Source organism: Eptesicus fuscus, chromosome 13 (assembly GCF_027574615.1).
Source record: "Eptesicus fuscus isolate TK198812 chromosome 13, DD_ASM_mEF_20220401, whole genome shotgun sequence".
NCBI classification, from domain to species: domain Eukaryota; kingdom Metazoa; phylum Chordata; class Mammalia; order Chiroptera; family Vespertilionidae; genus Eptesicus; species Eptesicus fuscus.
The window spans coordinates 65372550-65389011 of NC_072485.1; the positions used below are offsets into that span (position 1 = coordinate 65372550).

Consider the following 16462-nt stretch of genomic DNA (forward strand, 5'->3'; position numbering starts at 1 on the left):
CTAGATAGGTATAATTAAAGGGAAGAACAGAGGGTAAATAAGGTCAAGCTAAACTCCAAACAAGAGAGAGAGGGAGACAGAGAGACTTCCTCCACTGAGGGACAGACTAGCTAAACCAGAAATCTACAGAGGGAAAGTAAGAATGGATGATTCAAGACACAAGTACTCTGGTAATCAGAAATCCTTTTACTTTCCCATATGGGGTTACCACAGAACATCACTAGTTGCTGCTTCTTCCATCTTACCAAAGTCTACCAAGCCAAGTAATTCAGTGTATGCTTTAATAACCTTTACTGCTTAAACATACATATGGAAAGGGGAAAAAGACATACAATTAGTTATCAGGAAGGATCATCTCCCCCAATGTTCAAGACAGAAATATGGATATGGTAACCTATAAAATGGTCCCTGAAAGTCATTAAATCCTAATGATTAGGACTTTGGGGAACCTGGAGTTTTTTGGTTTTTTTTTTTTTTTTTTGTCAAATAAGCAAAGGAAAAGAGATAAGTAGGTCAGGCATAATATTTGGTCAAAAGCACAAAAACCAACCCAACAAATGTACTCAAAAGGGAACTGTACCGGATTTAGGTTATTACTTCTCCTGTTCACAGAAAATTGACTATGGAGATAAGAAGGTAGAGAAATATATTTCTCTAGGGAAGAAAATTTTGATCTCACTTCCCAAATATAGACAGGCTTATTCTAAGTCATTGCCCTACTATCATTCTCCTAGACAAGGGTCATCAACCTATGCAAAATCTGCTACTCTGCAAATTATTTGCTGACTATACTCACATGAACTTCTGCAATGGGACAAAGATGGCAGTTAAGTCAAATGCTGCCTAAACTCCTTACAAATACACAAAGGTTAACAGCTATTGTCTATGAGATCTGAAGTGAGAAGACAACTTTATTTGTACTGTACAGTGCATGATGAGGTCCTATATTTTCCTCTTCTTCCCCCTCAACACACTCCATTGGTGCCTCTCTGAATAGGTCCAGTTCTCCCATCTCTCTTGCTGGCTAGTAAAAACCAGCCTCAGGGCCTTTGAACTTTCTACTCTTATCTACATGACTCCACCCTAATTTCATTTAGATATCTCTCAAACATACCTTTAAGTGAGGCCTTCCCTGACCACACCATTAAAAAACCTCATATCCCTCCTTGCACTTATTTACCACCCTACATATCCTACTTTTTCCCCCTCAATAACATAATATGTATTTGTTGCTTATTTATCTGTCTCTTTCAACTATAATATCAGTTCTGTGAGGTCTATTTGGTAAGTATACTGTTTAGTACAGCATATAGTAAATTCTCAAATTTCTTTTGAATGAAGAATGTTTTACTTTTTTAATTAAAACAAACAGCTAAATTTTTAAAAAATCAACTTTGCTTCATTTTTGTTGCTATAACCTTTTTTTCCTCATTGTTATCTTAGGCCCATCAATTGGGGTCTCCTTGTAGCTTCACCTGCAGATTTGGCTGACCTTCAGGAAGGTAGACATTCTAATAGCCAACTCTGCCCTGATTTAACAAAGTAGTCAATGGAGAACAGAACAGCAGAGGGGTTATAGAACTCCCATTCCAACAAAGAAACGGTGGAAAGAAATCAGATTGGCACCAACTTCTCCTTTAAAATAGAATACTCTATTTTAAAAGTGTGCTGAATATACACCAGCTACTTTATTTCCATGAGATTTATTTCACTTGCAATGAACTGTAGGTGCTTTGATAAAGGTATTGAAAAGTTGACCTAGTTTCTATAACAATGTCCTATGTCCACAACCATCAGAATATTTTAGTTTCTTAAAATGCAAGCTCCCTAAAACAAAAATCTTTTCACTCCACAAAGAACTCTCAATGTGCTACTGTATTCCAATATAGAACAAAATGGGAAGCACACACAAACCTGACATTTACTCTGGAAAAAGTAAATTTCATTTGCTCTACTGTCAAATTAACCAAAATGAGTAATTAACTAGCAAATGTGGATGAGATCTGAAATCAAAAAGATAAAAACTAATCTGAATTACTAAAAGAGATCTTCTTGGATGACAACAGTTAATCCTAATCTAGATCTAATTGAAATAAACCAGAAGCAGTAGCGTAATATTTGTACCTTTAGCACATGAGTACAATTTATTCTATAATAAGAATCAGTCCTGGCTGGTTTGGCTCAGAGGATAGAGCATCCGCCTGCGGATTGAAAGGTCCCAGGTTCGATTCCAGTCAAGGACACATGACTGGGTTGTGGGCTTGATCCCCAGTAGGGGACTTGCAGGAGGCAGCCAATCAATGATTCTCTCTTATCACTGATGTTTCCACCTCTCCCTTTCCCTTCCTCTCTGAAATCAATAAAAATATATTAAAATAAATAAATAAAAAAGAATCTGCCCTGACCAGTTTGGCTCACTGGATAGAGTATCGATCGACCTTCGGACTGAAAGGTCCCAGGTTCGATTCCGGTCAAGGGCATGTACCCTGGTTGCAGGCACATCCCCAGTGGGGGGTGTGCAGGAGGCAGCTGATTGATGTTTCTCTCTCATCGATGTTTCTAACTCTCTATCCCTCTCCCTTCCGTTCTGTAAAAAATCAATAAAATATTTTTTTTTAAAAAAATCAATAAAATATATTTTTAAAAAAAAAGAATCAGAAACTTTTTCCATATTAAGTGTTAGTGAGGCAAAGCAACAGCCATAAAGACCAACAACCTAAAGGGAAAATAAGATAGGGCAGGGAAAGGGAGACACCAGAGAATAGGAAAGCAAACAAAAAGGAGAAAACTAGGAAAATCAATAGTTGGTTAAAAAATGTGGAGAGGACGAAACCGGTTTGGCTCAGTGGATAGAGTGTCGGCCTGCGGACTCAAGGGTCCCAGGTTCGATTCCGGTCAAGGGCATGTACCTTGGTTGCGGGCACATCCCCAGTAGGGGGTGTGCAGGAGGCAGCTGATCGATGTTTCTCTCTCATTGATGTTTCTAACTCTCTATCCCTCTCTCTTCCTCTCTGTAAAAAATCAATAAAATATATTTTTTTAAAAAATGTGGAGAGCTGGGTGGGGGAGTTTGACAGAAAGCAATGGAATACCAACCGAAATTAGTTTAAATACTATTCAGAACACTAGTTTTATGGGTTACTTAGTATGAAGGAAAGGAAGGAAAACTGTAGGCTGGAAGAAACCTAGAAGTTTCCAAACATGGCTGCATCTAATATATATATTTCCCACAGGCCACAGATTGACTATCTTCTATAATAATAAAGGCATAATATGCAAATTGACCGAACAACCAAACAGCATAACAACCTTCCAGATGACCATGCAATGACACGCACTGGCGCCAGGCCAGCCAAGGCAGGTGCCATGTGATTGGTCAGGGGGGCCCTGACATTGCCCCACGATCACCCCATAGAGGAACGCCCAGGCCACCCTCTGCGGGGCGATCGATGCGGGGGTTCCACAATCGATCACCCCAAAGAGGGAGGCCCTGGCCACCCTCTGTGCGGCGATCGGTCGTGGAGCCCTAGCTGGGTTGCGGGGGGAAGGGGTGGGAACCTTCCTCTGCAGTGCAATCGATCTAGGGGCTCCGTGATCGATCACCCCACAGAGGGAGGCCCAGGCCAGCCAAGTGATCGCACCCCATGCCTGTCACCCGCAGAGGGAGGCGACAAGTGGCAGGAAGGCAGCAGCATCACACAGATGGCCCTGATCGCCGGCCAGGCCTTAAGGGACCCTACCCGAGGGGTCCCGGATTGCAAGAGGGCGCAAGACAAACTGAGGGACAAACCCCCATGCACGAATTTCATGCACAAGGCCTCAAGTTCCATATATGAGAGCAGACCTCTTTCTTAAGAAGTACACTTCTCACTCAGCTGGTGTGGCTCAGTGATTGAGCATCAACCTATGAACCTGAAGGTCACGGTTCGATTCCCAGTCAGGGCCATGCCTGAGTTGTGGGCTCAATCCCTGGTAGGGGGCGTGCAGGAGACAACCGATCAATGATTCTCTCTCATCATTGATATTTCTATCTCTCTCTCTCCCTCTCCCTTCCTCTCTGAAATCAATAAAAACATATTAAAAAAAAAAAAGCACAATTCTCACAGGAAGCTTTGGTGAACTCAAAATTGCTGCATGTCTCCGTTTTATTAATGTCCATAAATAAGGATTGAAATAGAGAATGTTTTTTAAATATAAAAGAGAGAGGTTTATTTCAAGAAAAGGGACAGTAAAAGCCTGTCTTCATTTCTATGTAAATGTTTCCTGTACAACCATTCATAATGGAATGTTATCCTTGAAAATCCTAGTTGAACAAGTGAGACTTCAAGGTAAAGAATCTGGTTCAAAGTCAAGAGTAATAAACCCAAACTAAGCTTTTTCAATTCATTCTCTGCCAAAATTAAAGTTTACCCTAGGATGCTGGAATTCTATCTTTCACAGATACAAAATGATGAGAGACACTTGTATTGCTTTTTTTTTTTTTTTACTAAAGCATCCAAGTCTCTGAAGAAATTACTGCAAAATATTCAAGCTTTGCCATCTGTTTTTCTTTCCCCACTCACACCTCACTTTAGTTCATTAAAAGTTATCCATCCATCCCCACAGCATCCTTATTTTAGACAACCACACGGACACCACTCCCAAACTTGCCTATTACTAAAGATACTTTTTCCCATTAAAAAAAAAGTTAGCTTATCCATCCAGGAAGCCCATTTATTCTCTAATATAAGCATCTATATCTACCACAAAGTCTCAGGTTTTAAGACCTTAAAGGGCATTTATTCCAACAGACAAATTATGTTTGAGTTCATTTAAAGCATCCATTCTAGTAGCAAGCACTTACAAGGTATTAACATGAGCTGGGAACTGTACTATGAATTTGAAATATATTAAATCATTTAATGATCACAACAGTCCTATGCTATGGTTAATACTGTCCTCATTTTACAGACACAGAGACCAAGGCATAGAGCAATTAAACCATTTACCCAATATTACATGGCTAGTAAGTGGCAGAGCAACATTTGAACCCTGGCAGTCTGGCTCCAGCATCCATGCTCTTACCTACTATGCTATGCTGCCTTGCCTCTCCATATTTATGGAACTCTCAGATTGGAAAGTTCCTGTTTGGTTAGCACATTGATAAAAAAAATAAAGAATAATAAAGCATCTGTGGCAAATGTTAACAATGGTGTCTACGCCCTAACTAGTTTGACTCAGTGGATAGAACGTCGGCCTGCGGATTGAAGGGTCCTGGGTTCGATTCTGGCATGTACCTTGGTTGCGGGCACATCCCCAGTAGGAGGGGTGCAAGAGGCAGCTGATCATTGTTTCTCTCTCGTTGATGTTTCTAGCTTTCTATCCCTCTCCCTTCCTCTGTAAAAAATCAATAAAATATATTTTTTAAAAACCAAACAATGGTGTCTAAATGAAAGAAGGGTATATCGGAGTTATTGTGCTTATTCTTGCAACTTTCCTATAAGTCTGAACTTTTTTCAAAATTAAGTTAAAAATTTACTTTTATCATCATATAATGGGACATGTTTTGTGAAAGGAATAACCAAATTACCTGTTTAAAGGCAGCTTTAAAATAAAAAAAAAAACCTCTGAATCCTTATAATATTCCCAGTACATGCCTGATCTAAATTGCCCACACTACTCGAGTCAGACTGAAGGACTCACTGGAGAAGTGGCCCTAAAAATGGGGAACACTGTCCCTAAACTGGAACAGTAAATGTGGGCCATGTTCTCAATGCTTAATATTTAATAATCAACAACATACAATTCTAAGTAGAATTAGGGAGAAAAAGTACTTCCAAAAACACATTATACAACATAACTAAATACAAATAAATCCATGCCCTTATTTCCCCTAGCTTAGTTCTAACCTGAACAGTTGTTTTCCCCTCCTTACAATCTCCCCGCCAGGCTCTCAATGCTTTCTATTAGAAAACTTGAAGGCAGCTGCATTGGGCAGAGTAATCGTACTTCAGCTTCTCATGGCATTAAACCCCTTTTGCGAGAGAAGAGAACATGAAATCACCCACTGATTACCTACAATTCATTCCTTTAGGCAAGTTTCTTGTTACTATTATTCTAAACTATACATAAAATTTGAGTTCTTAAACTCATAAACTTCCCAACACACTTTGTGAACAAAATCTCCTGAAGTTTCATGGTGGAAGCAGTGACCAACAATACGGTGATATCCAAACACAACTTCGTTGAAACACTAATGTTCAAAGTCCAGGCATCCTCAAACTACGGCCCGCGGGCCACATGCGGGTGTTTTTGCCGCTTTGTTTTTTTACTTCAAAATAAGATATGTGCAGTGTGCATAGGAATTTGTTCATAGTTTTTTTTAAATTATAGTCCGGCCCTCCAATGGTCTGAGGGACAGTGAACTGGCACCCTGTTTAAAAAGTTTGAGGACCCCTGGTTCAAACTATCATTCCAAGATTTTTATGTTCTTATCAACAAGTATAAAAACCACTCACTTCTGACATGGCTGAAAGCAATACTCCCCTGATGCTGGCCTAATATGTTTAAGGTAACTAGTGCCTCTCCCCTAGAAGTGGCTACATTAAGGTTTCAATGGTTGAAGTTAACAGCTGTCTACATTATGAAATGAACTGATGAAAACCCTTACTTTTTAATGTATATTTTTATTGATTTCAGAGAGGAAGGGAAACGAGAGATAGAAACATCAATGATGAGAGAGAATCATTGATCAGCTGCCTTCTGCACGCCCCCTACTGGGGATCAAGCCCACAACCCAGGCATGTGCCCTTGATCAGAACCAAACCCGGGACCCTTCAGTCCACAGGCCAACACCCTATCCACTGAGCAAAACTGGCCAGGGCGACCCTTACTTTTTTATACTATTCTTTGGACTGCTTTCCCAAGAAAGAAACCGAATTAAAGAAAATTTTAAATTTTAAATCTTCAATATCTCTAGAAACTTTACTTAAAAATGGAATGTGGGAGATGAATCAAAGGTTGAAATTGAAACTACAGACTAGAGTAAAAGTTTCAAAATTACATTTCAATTTTATTAATCTAGGTGGTATTGCTTCCTATCTCAACTTCGTTTCAGCCTTCCCCACAAAGGTCCCTCACTCATTACATTAAGATCCTTATTGAACCAAGGCTTGCTGAACACCTCAGTGATAAGATAATACCTACATTCTAGCAGCTCATACTCTAGAAGGAAAGACAAAAGTAAATAGACAATTTTAATACCGTGTGATAACATTTGAACTACCCGCTATAAGCCTCTGCCCTACAAATTGGCAGTATCATTCCAAACCACATGCCTGAAAATTCTCTGGAAGACATTTCACTGATAATCAATGAACTTTGAGGCATTTCCAGTAAATTTAAAAATGGACAGCAATGGTATGCATATGGAAAGATCCCTGTTCTAAAGATTGAAATAATATCCATGATAGCATACCCAGCTTTCCATTGCTCTATGGAAAGCGGATTTTTTACATATGTTATTCCAATAGGGAGGTTAGAAATCTAAGTGAGGACTGACCCTCTGCAAGATGAAACACCCTTTCCTTTAGCAAAGGCTGATTTTAGTTCTGGCTCTTTTTTCTATTCTCTCTGGAGAATGGCAGTGCATTAGTGGTTAAGTCTGTGGACTTGGTAAGTAGTCAGGCCAGGGTTTAATCCTGGTCTTGGCCACTAACAGGCAGTGAAATTTCCAGCAAACCTCAGCTTCTCTGAGGCTCAAATTCTTTAAGAAAACAAAAACATTTGTTGTGGGAAATTAAGTAAGTAGTTTAGGCAAAATGCTTAGCACCACGAGAAAAAAACAAGAAAGGGAGAAGGGCTGCCATTTAATAAGGGGGCCATCAGATACCAAAATAGAAAGCAATAAATTATATAGAGCTAATAATTTTTTATTCCAATTGAATAGTGAGCTATGTTAATTTATTTGCACCCATCCCTACAGAGCAACTACCTCATAAACTTAAGGATAAATTGCAATTACTGGGAGCTTTTTATTTTTTTTAAGATTTCCAATAGTCCCAATTCTTATAATAACTGAAAGAACATGTTCTAGCCCCTCTGACTCTCCATAATTGGAACCTTAAGAAAGGCACTACAACTCTAACCACTCACAAGAGACCCTCACCTGGAACACAGATTATACCTTAGTCATATAACAAAGAAACCAACAGTACATGGGAGTCAAAACAAGGAAAGAAAAATCTGCATAACTCATACTTATTTGTCATTTTTTATCCCAAAACCAAAATGATGAGCAAAACAAAAATTTCAAGATTTACTTATTTGTACCCCTTATTATATTTCCTGAAAGAACCAGTAGAGGTGAGGTAAAAGACAATCTTCCATTTTATCATCCAAAAGGCTCTATAGTACATACCAGTTAAAACAATGCCTCAGTTCGTGGCAATAGTCCTGGACGACAGTTAACTAGGATGCTCACTGCAGTTACACAAAGCCCAGTATTTAAAGCTGGACCCAAATCACCACCATTCAGTCATCCAGAACCTATTTTCAAACTGCCTTTGTACTCCTTCAGATTCCCTCGTCCCTCCCCCTAAAGGTTGAGTAGGAAACCGACACTCTGGCAGCAATATGACCAACCCTTCAAAGATCCACCAAGAAACCTCCCTAGGCTGAAGTCAAAACAGAGAGAACATTTGAAAGATAAATTGGAAAATATCAAATAAGAACTAGAGCCCAACAGATTGTAGACATTGTCTTTTTTCTTTCTTTTTAACTGCACTTGCTATGAGATCCAGACATGAAAAATCTTACTGTAGCCCTTGCAGATTATATTAAAAGGAGAAACAAAGTTGTTTCCTATGAAGCCACAACCTCATAAGGATGAAATCATCTTGCAAAAAATACTCTCAGTTCTAGAAAAGAAATACGAGGAAGTACTATAGTCTAAAAAGAATTGGCGGAGGGGTGGAGGGCGCAAGGCACAAAAATCAGAGGTTATAGACATATCAGTTTAAAGCTAATGAGCAGTTTACATATTAAGGCCCATCTTGTTACAATTAGGGCAGCACCTAATCCAGCAATAATGTTCAGACTGATTCGCATTTTCAAAAGGAAAAGGAAGAGAACACTCAGTTTTCAGCTACTGATGAGTTGGCTATATAATTATCTAGAATCAGTATTTTTACAAGAACATATCTGCAAAAACAAATCTTAAAATTAAGTATAAGATTTGAAAGCACAGTCATGGGCCTTTAGCTCTTACAGATTTCTGATTTCACAGCAAACAAAAACTTACCTCCAAAAAAGAACTTTCAGTTTGGTTTAAAATAAGAATTCCCCTTGTGTTTTCTCAAATCCATTCTAAACTCTGAAGTTTGTCTGTACAGTATAAGTGTTTTCTCTTAGCCTAACCTTATTTAATCCATGGCCCTTTAAGAGAGCATAAAGCTGGAAATATTTTCAGGTGTGTTGCCACTTTACTCAGGTGAACTAAAAAGCATGATTAAGATTTCCTAATCCCTTTCAGCACATAAACCAAATACTATCGTATTTACAGACTGAAAATACACCTCCACAAATCTTTGCCATCAAAGGTAGTTTTAGAAGAAAAGGGGATTACAATTCAGTTAACATGGACCCATCTGTTTTCTTTTATAAGGCAAAGCAGGGAGGCAACGTCTAGCAGGAGAATGAGGCTCCCACCCACCACACCTGGAAAGTAAAAGAGGGATCCACCCAGGAATAGCTGGGCTGAAACCGATCTGGGCCGTTCAAACTCTGTGGGAGAAAAAACACCACCGTTTAAGCTGCAAAGCTCCCAGCAACTTTCCACTTCCACAAATCTAATGATGAAAGGGAAAGAAAAGTTTTGAAACACATGAAGTAGCATATGTATAACCAGCTTCCGACCCAGAAATTCCTTTCCCAACCCACACGCAAAATGCAAAAAAAAAAAAAAACAACTTTTGGTTTGGGCTCTGAAAACACAAGTTTGTAAGCTTAATCCAGAGAAATATATAAAATCAAAGAACACACCAAAATGTAAACTTATGGAGTTGCTCTCACCCCTCTGAATCTATTCATCTCTATTAGAGAGACCTAGAAGTTTGTTTCTGAATCTTGAATATTTTACCTATAAAAAATATAATAAAATTCCCCAAAGTAAGTAGGAAGAAAAATTAACAATTGCTTAGAAGTCACCCGTCAGCATAGCAGACTCTCTCGTTTTTAAATTCCCTCTGGTTACCGTAAGGCAAAAATTCGATTTGGGTTATCCTCCTTTACCCGTCTGAATACACATTTTTTTAAAAGGCACACACCTCAAATGTCTTCTGTAAACCAGTCCTTTAAGAAAGAAACCCAAGGCTTCGTCAATGTGTTGAGAAAGACAAATCCAGCAAGGTAGTTGATTTTTTCGCCACCTCTTCCTCCTTTCAGGATCTTTCCTGGTCTTCTTTCTCTCCCTCTTTTTTTTCCCTCAGATCCAACACCTAAAATGGAAGTTGCACCCAGCCAAAGGCTAGGGAGCCTGGGTGGTGACAAACTGATCTGGCAGCCCTACCCCCTCGCTTTCCTAAGTGATGTCAGTCCCTGAGAACTTCCAATAGGAGCCAGGCATAAATCAGGGAGCAGATTTTATCCAATAGGAAACTTCATTATAGGAAATTAAAAAAAAAAAGGGAAAGAGAGGAGGAGAGAGACGGGGAAGTTTTATATATATATTTATATTTAAAGTGAAAACCGTATAGTCTCTGAGGAGTTACTGCAGGGCTCAGGGGGCCCAAAGGCTTTATACAAGGGCATGCCTAAGAGTCGGTTCTCTTTGAGGGTGGGACTCTTGCTCCCTCTCCCTTCCTTTCCGTGTGAGGAAAAAGAGCTGATTTCATTTGCCTGCTGCTATTTGATTTGTTGCTTTCTACCCCAAAGCATTTTCCCAAAGGGAGACTGGGAGCGAGGGAGAGAGAAATCCTAAAAATAGGACTATTATATGTTGATTGGGATGATAGAGGATATCTGAGGTAAACTTACAGATTCATTGTTTTGGTTTAACTGCATTAGAGCTAATTATAAATGCCTCGACTTAAACAGTTCTTAATGTCTATACTTTCAACTAGAAGGAAGCTGAATCCACTGGATTGTTGAGGAAAATCACTGTCTTCCCATTTGTCCCCAAATTAAAATAATGTGGGTATGAGGGACAGAATAAATGGAATCCAATAAACAAGCAATATAGTTACAGAAGGTAACAGTATGTGTAAGGAAAAGTAAGTCTCACATCAAGAAAATTAGCTTTCTTTGTGAATTTCAAGCTTCTAGCTCATACATTCTCTTATTACACTTGTCCTAGAAAGTAAAAAGGATTATACAGGTTTGTGTTTTTTTTGAGTTATCTTAATATGTTGTTAGCCATTATTCACCCAATGTTTGGTATATAGTCCCATAGACCCTCATATTTGGTCTAAAGTGTCCAAAAGAATGCCTGAGAAGTGCTAGAAGACCAAACAGGCATCACAGCACTTGTTTGATGGGCTTTAAACAAACTAGAATGAACAGGAGTTAGCTCTCATTATCTAAGAATCATCTCCTATTACCTTATCACATCTTCTAACTCTACTTTCCATCTATTCCTGCTCCTCCACAGCAAATTCAAAAGCCAAAGGTAATTGCCAAAGGAAAACAATCAGCACAGAAATGTTTGTTGATTTCATGGGTTCCTAGATCAGAACCATATTCTAAATATTGTATGATTTTCTAGAAATAAATTGATCTTGTTTCCCTCACACGACCACTAACAACTTGCAAGTGTTTTGCCTTCCCTTTTCGTGTGTGTGTGTGTGTGTGTGTGTGTGTATGTGTGTGTGTGTGTGTGTATTTTCCCGTCTTCCCCCACCAGGAGATAAATTCCATGAAGGCATGAACCAGGGGTCCTCAAACTTTTTAAACAGGGGGCCAGTTCACTGTCCCTCAGACCGTTGGAGGGCCGGACTATAGTTTTAAAAAAACTATGAACAAATTCCTATGCACACTGCACATATCTTATTTTGAGGTAAAAAAACAAAACGGCAAAAACACCCGCATGTGGCCCGCGGGCCGTAGTTTGAGGACGCCTGGCATGAACAGTGTCTTTCTAGTACTGGTATATCCCAAGAGCTTAGCCTTATATCAACAGATAAATGAGTGAATAAAGTTTCTTGGCTTACTACTTATGTAATCCTGGACAAGTCATTTAACATTAATGTATTTGTAGATTATATTCAAAATATAGCCCAGCCGGTGTGGCTCAGTGATTGAGTGTCGACCTATGAGCCAGAAGGTCACAGTTCGATTCCCGGTCAGGACGAATGCCCAGATTATAGGCTCTATCCCCAGAGAGGGACTTGCAGGAGGCAGCCAATCAATGATTCTCTCTCATCATTGATGTTTCTATCTCTCTCCCTCTCTCTTCCTCTCTGAAATCAATAAAAATATATTTAAAATATCTATACTAATAAAAGAGTAATATACTAATTAGACCAGGAGACCTTCCAGACGTCCTTCCGGACAAAGCTGGGGGCTTGGCCGGCCTGCAAACTGCCCCCAAACAGCCCTCAACCCCTCGTCCAGGCTGGCCATGCCCCCCAGCAGAGACCCCCCCTTTTATTGAAGGGGGCCTGGCCAGCCTGAAAACGGCCCTCAGCCCCTCACCCAGGCTGGCCATGCCCCCCAGCGGAGACCCCCACCCCAATGGGGACGTGGCCAGCCTGCAAACCGCCCCAGCCCCTCGCCCAGGCCAGCACCACCCCCAGTGGGGACCAGTACCCCAAGGGGGGCATGGCTGGCCTGCAAACCACTCCAGGCCCCTAGCCCAGGCCAGCCCCGCCCCCTAAGGGGACCCCCAACCCTGATACGGGACCCCCTTCAGGGCAGACCAGCCAGCCCCCACCCGTGCACCAGGCCTCTATCTACACTAATAAAAGGGTAATATGCTAATTAGACCAGGAGACCTTCTGGGAAACCTTCCGGATGTCCTTCCAGACAAATCCATGGTGGCGGGGCCAAGGCAGAGGTGGTTAGGGGCAATCAGGCCAGAAGAGGAGGGCAGTTGGGGGTGATCAGGCCAGCAGGGGGGGCCAGTTGGGGGCAAGCAGGCCGGCAGGGAGGGGTAGTTGGGGGCAAGAAGGCCAGCAGGAGGAGCAGTTGGGGGCGAGCAGGCCGGCAGGCAGTGGCTAGGTGCGATCAGGCAGGCAGGTGAGCAGTTAGGAGCCAGTAGTCCCGGAGTGGGATCGGGCCTAAAACAGCAGTCGGACATCCCCCAAGGGGTCCCAGATTGGAGAGGGTGCAGGCCGGGCTGAGGGACATACCCTGCCATGCATGAATTTTATGCACCGGGCCACTGGTATATATATAATTATATATAAAACATTTTTAAAGATAACTCAATGGTGAAAAAGTTATTACAATTTAAATATGAAACAGCTATCTTCAAAAAAAGCATCTCAAGGATTAATATGCACTAAGGAAAAACTGTTTACACTCAATTTATAAAAAATAAAAAGACTAGTTCTAAATATTTTAAGCACCTACCATGAGCCAGTAAATGTCAAGAATAATGAGATAGACACATTTCCTGCTCTCAGTAAGCTTACATTCTAGCAGGGGGTCGGGGGGAGGAGGTTAATAAGTAATGTGCCAGATGGAAGATTATACAGGGATTTCAGAGTCTGATGAGAATGACTTTTGGTCTGTTTTAAATATTTTTTATTGATTTCAAAGAGAGGGAGAGAGAGAATCATAGATCTGCTGCCTCCTGCATGCTCCCTACTGGGGATCAAGCTCGAAACCCAGGCATGTGACCCAACCAGGAATCAAACAGTCATGGGTCAATGCTCAACCACTGAGCAAAACAAGCCAGGCGACTTGTGGTCTGTTTTATTATTTTTACTTTTTTTTTTTTTTTTAATCCTCACCCAAGGATATTTTTCCATTGATTTTTAGAGAGAGTGGAAGAGAGAGGGAAAGACAGAGAGAAATATCAATGTGAGAGAAGCACATCAATTGGCTGCCTCCTGCATGAGCCCCAACCAGGGCCTGGGCCAGGGAGAAGCCTGCAACCAGGTATGTGCCCTTGACCGGAATTGAACCCAGGACCCTTTGGTCGAAGGCTGATGCTCTATCTACTGAGCCAAACTGGCTAGGGCTTGTGGTCTTATGTCAGGGACAAACTCCCTGGAGAGGTGACATTTAAGTTGAAATCTGAATGGTAAGAAGCAGCCAACCATGAGAAGATATGAACAATGATAACTACGAATGCCAAAGCTCTGAAGTGTGGGGTTGAAACACACTGGATCCAGCAGAGTTGTTGCAAATGAGGAGGAAGGGGTAGGCAGGAATCAGAACATGAAGGGTTCCTATAGGTTAGAGAAAGTAGATTTGATTTTATTCTAGGGGAAAGCCTGTGAGAGTTTTAAACAGCAGAATGGTAAATTCTAACTCACATTTTTTTTAAAGTTCAGGCTATCTATGTGACAAATGGATTGAAAAGGGAACAAAAGTAGAAGCAAGGAAATTAGTTTGAAGGTCAAGTGATGGTGATAAGCAGTTCACTACAGTGGTAGCAGTAAAAATGGAGAGAAGTCAATGGATTGAGGATATGTTTAGAGATAGTGTTGTTTTTTGTTTGTGTTTTCCCCCTTTCTTTCTTTTTTTTTTTCTCTGTATGCATGGAATATTACATTCAGTGGTCAGTTTTATAACTCTCCCAGCTTAACTTTCCCACCCATAACTGTCACCACTTACTTAACACATAAAGAAACACAAGATAACATTAAATGGTGAAAGATTAGAGAAGAACTGGGAAATAAAATAGTATTTTAAAAATAAATATTAAAATTCTTATATGGTGCAGCCCTAGTTCGTTTGGCTCACTGGACAGAATGTCGGCCTGCAGACTGAAAGATCCCGGGTTCGATTCAGGTCAAGGGCACATTCCTGGGTGTGGGCTCGATCCCCAGTAGGGAATGTGCAGGAGGCAGCCAATCAGTGATTCTCTCTCATCATTGATGTTTCTATTTCTCTCTCCCTTCCTTTCTGAAATCAATAAAAATATACATTTTTTTTAATTCTTCATATACGGTGCAGCGTGCTATGCTGTGATGACTCTACTTCTAAAATAGACTAAAACTAGCCCAGCCAGTATGGCTCAGTGGAGGAGGTCCTGGTTCAATTCCCAGTCGGGGCACATGCCCAGATTGCTGGCTTGATCTCCAGTAGGGGGCATGCAGAAGGCAGCTGACTGATAATTCCCTCTCATCATTAATGTTTCTATCCCTTCCTCTCTAAATTCAATAAAAATATATTTTAAAAAAATAAAATAGCCCTGACTGGTTTGGCTCAGTGGATGGAGTGTCGGCCTGAGGACTCAGGGGTCCCAGGTTCGATTCCGGTCGGGGGCATGTACCTTGGTTGCGGGCACGTCCCCAGTGGGGGCTGTGCAGGAGGCAGCTGATCAATGTTTCTCTCTCATGGATGTGTCTAGCTCTCTATCCCTCTCTCTTCCTCTCTGGAAAAAATCAATAAAATATACATTTAAAAAAATAAAATAAAATAAAAATAAATAAAATAGACTAAAACTATAAATGCCAAGAAGAAATGAAAAAAACAATCAATTCCAAAAAAAAAATACTGGCTACCTGTACAGAGGAAAACAAATTATTTTTACCCCTTTCTACCCTCTGGTGGCTACACATTACCATCCAAAGTTTGTCATTTTTGAAGCTCCAGGTAGGATGGCCATTTAACATTCCCTTTAGAAATTCTACTAATACATAATTTAACTATAATGGTATTGGATTTTTAAAACATCAAGAAGTGAGTCTCTCTACTAATGCTGATAATAGTATACTCATGAGGGAGTAGAATATTTACCTTTTTGTTATAGAACTCCATAGAATCACTTAAAACTGTACTGGTACTCCACTGCTTAATCCCATCCTGATTCCACACTAACAGCTGCCATAAACAAATATTGTTCTGCCTTCTGTTTCCTTTTTTTTTTTTTTTTTTGGCTTGCTTGCTTTTTTGTGTATCTGTATGCTGATCTAAAATCTATCCTTCTATAAAGTTTTATGTCCTTTCATGAATTTTTTCCTCTTCAAAATATGACAACTGCAACAAAAAATGTCTCCTGTTCTCCTTTCTTTTTCTATCCTAAGAGCAGAAGCCTCAAACTAGGGAAAATATTACCTGACTTGGAAATACTCAGCCACCCCCCCCCCCGCCTCTCCCCAATAGTTCAGTCAACTACCTCAAATCCTTTCTTGAGAGACTATTAGATATCAATAAAGACATATTTGAGCGAACTGTACTTCCTACTCACCCCTCCACGTCTTGTCCCCTTCTCTTAGGCGTCTTCCTTTTCTGCCTCCAGTTGGCCTCAGCAGGGACTGCTCTGTTTTAATCCATCTCACTTTGTCATCAATGGCTTTGGATTCCTCCACTT

The 16462-nt window shown here is 40.5% G+C and overlaps 1 protein-coding gene across 1 annotated transcript in view; it reads right to left on the reverse strand.

Moving 5' to 3' along the window:
* The window catches only part of CTNND1 (catenin delta 1), a 48903-nt gene extending 38391 nt beyond the window's left edge, over window positions 1-10512 (reverse strand). Inside the window, exon 1 of the mRNA XM_028136216.2 lies at window positions 10305-10512. The gene's annotated coding sequence lies outside the window, so the exon portion shown is untranslated. The remainder of the gene's footprint in view (window positions 1-10304) is intronic.
* Window positions 10513-16462: the final 5950 nt, after the last annotated feature.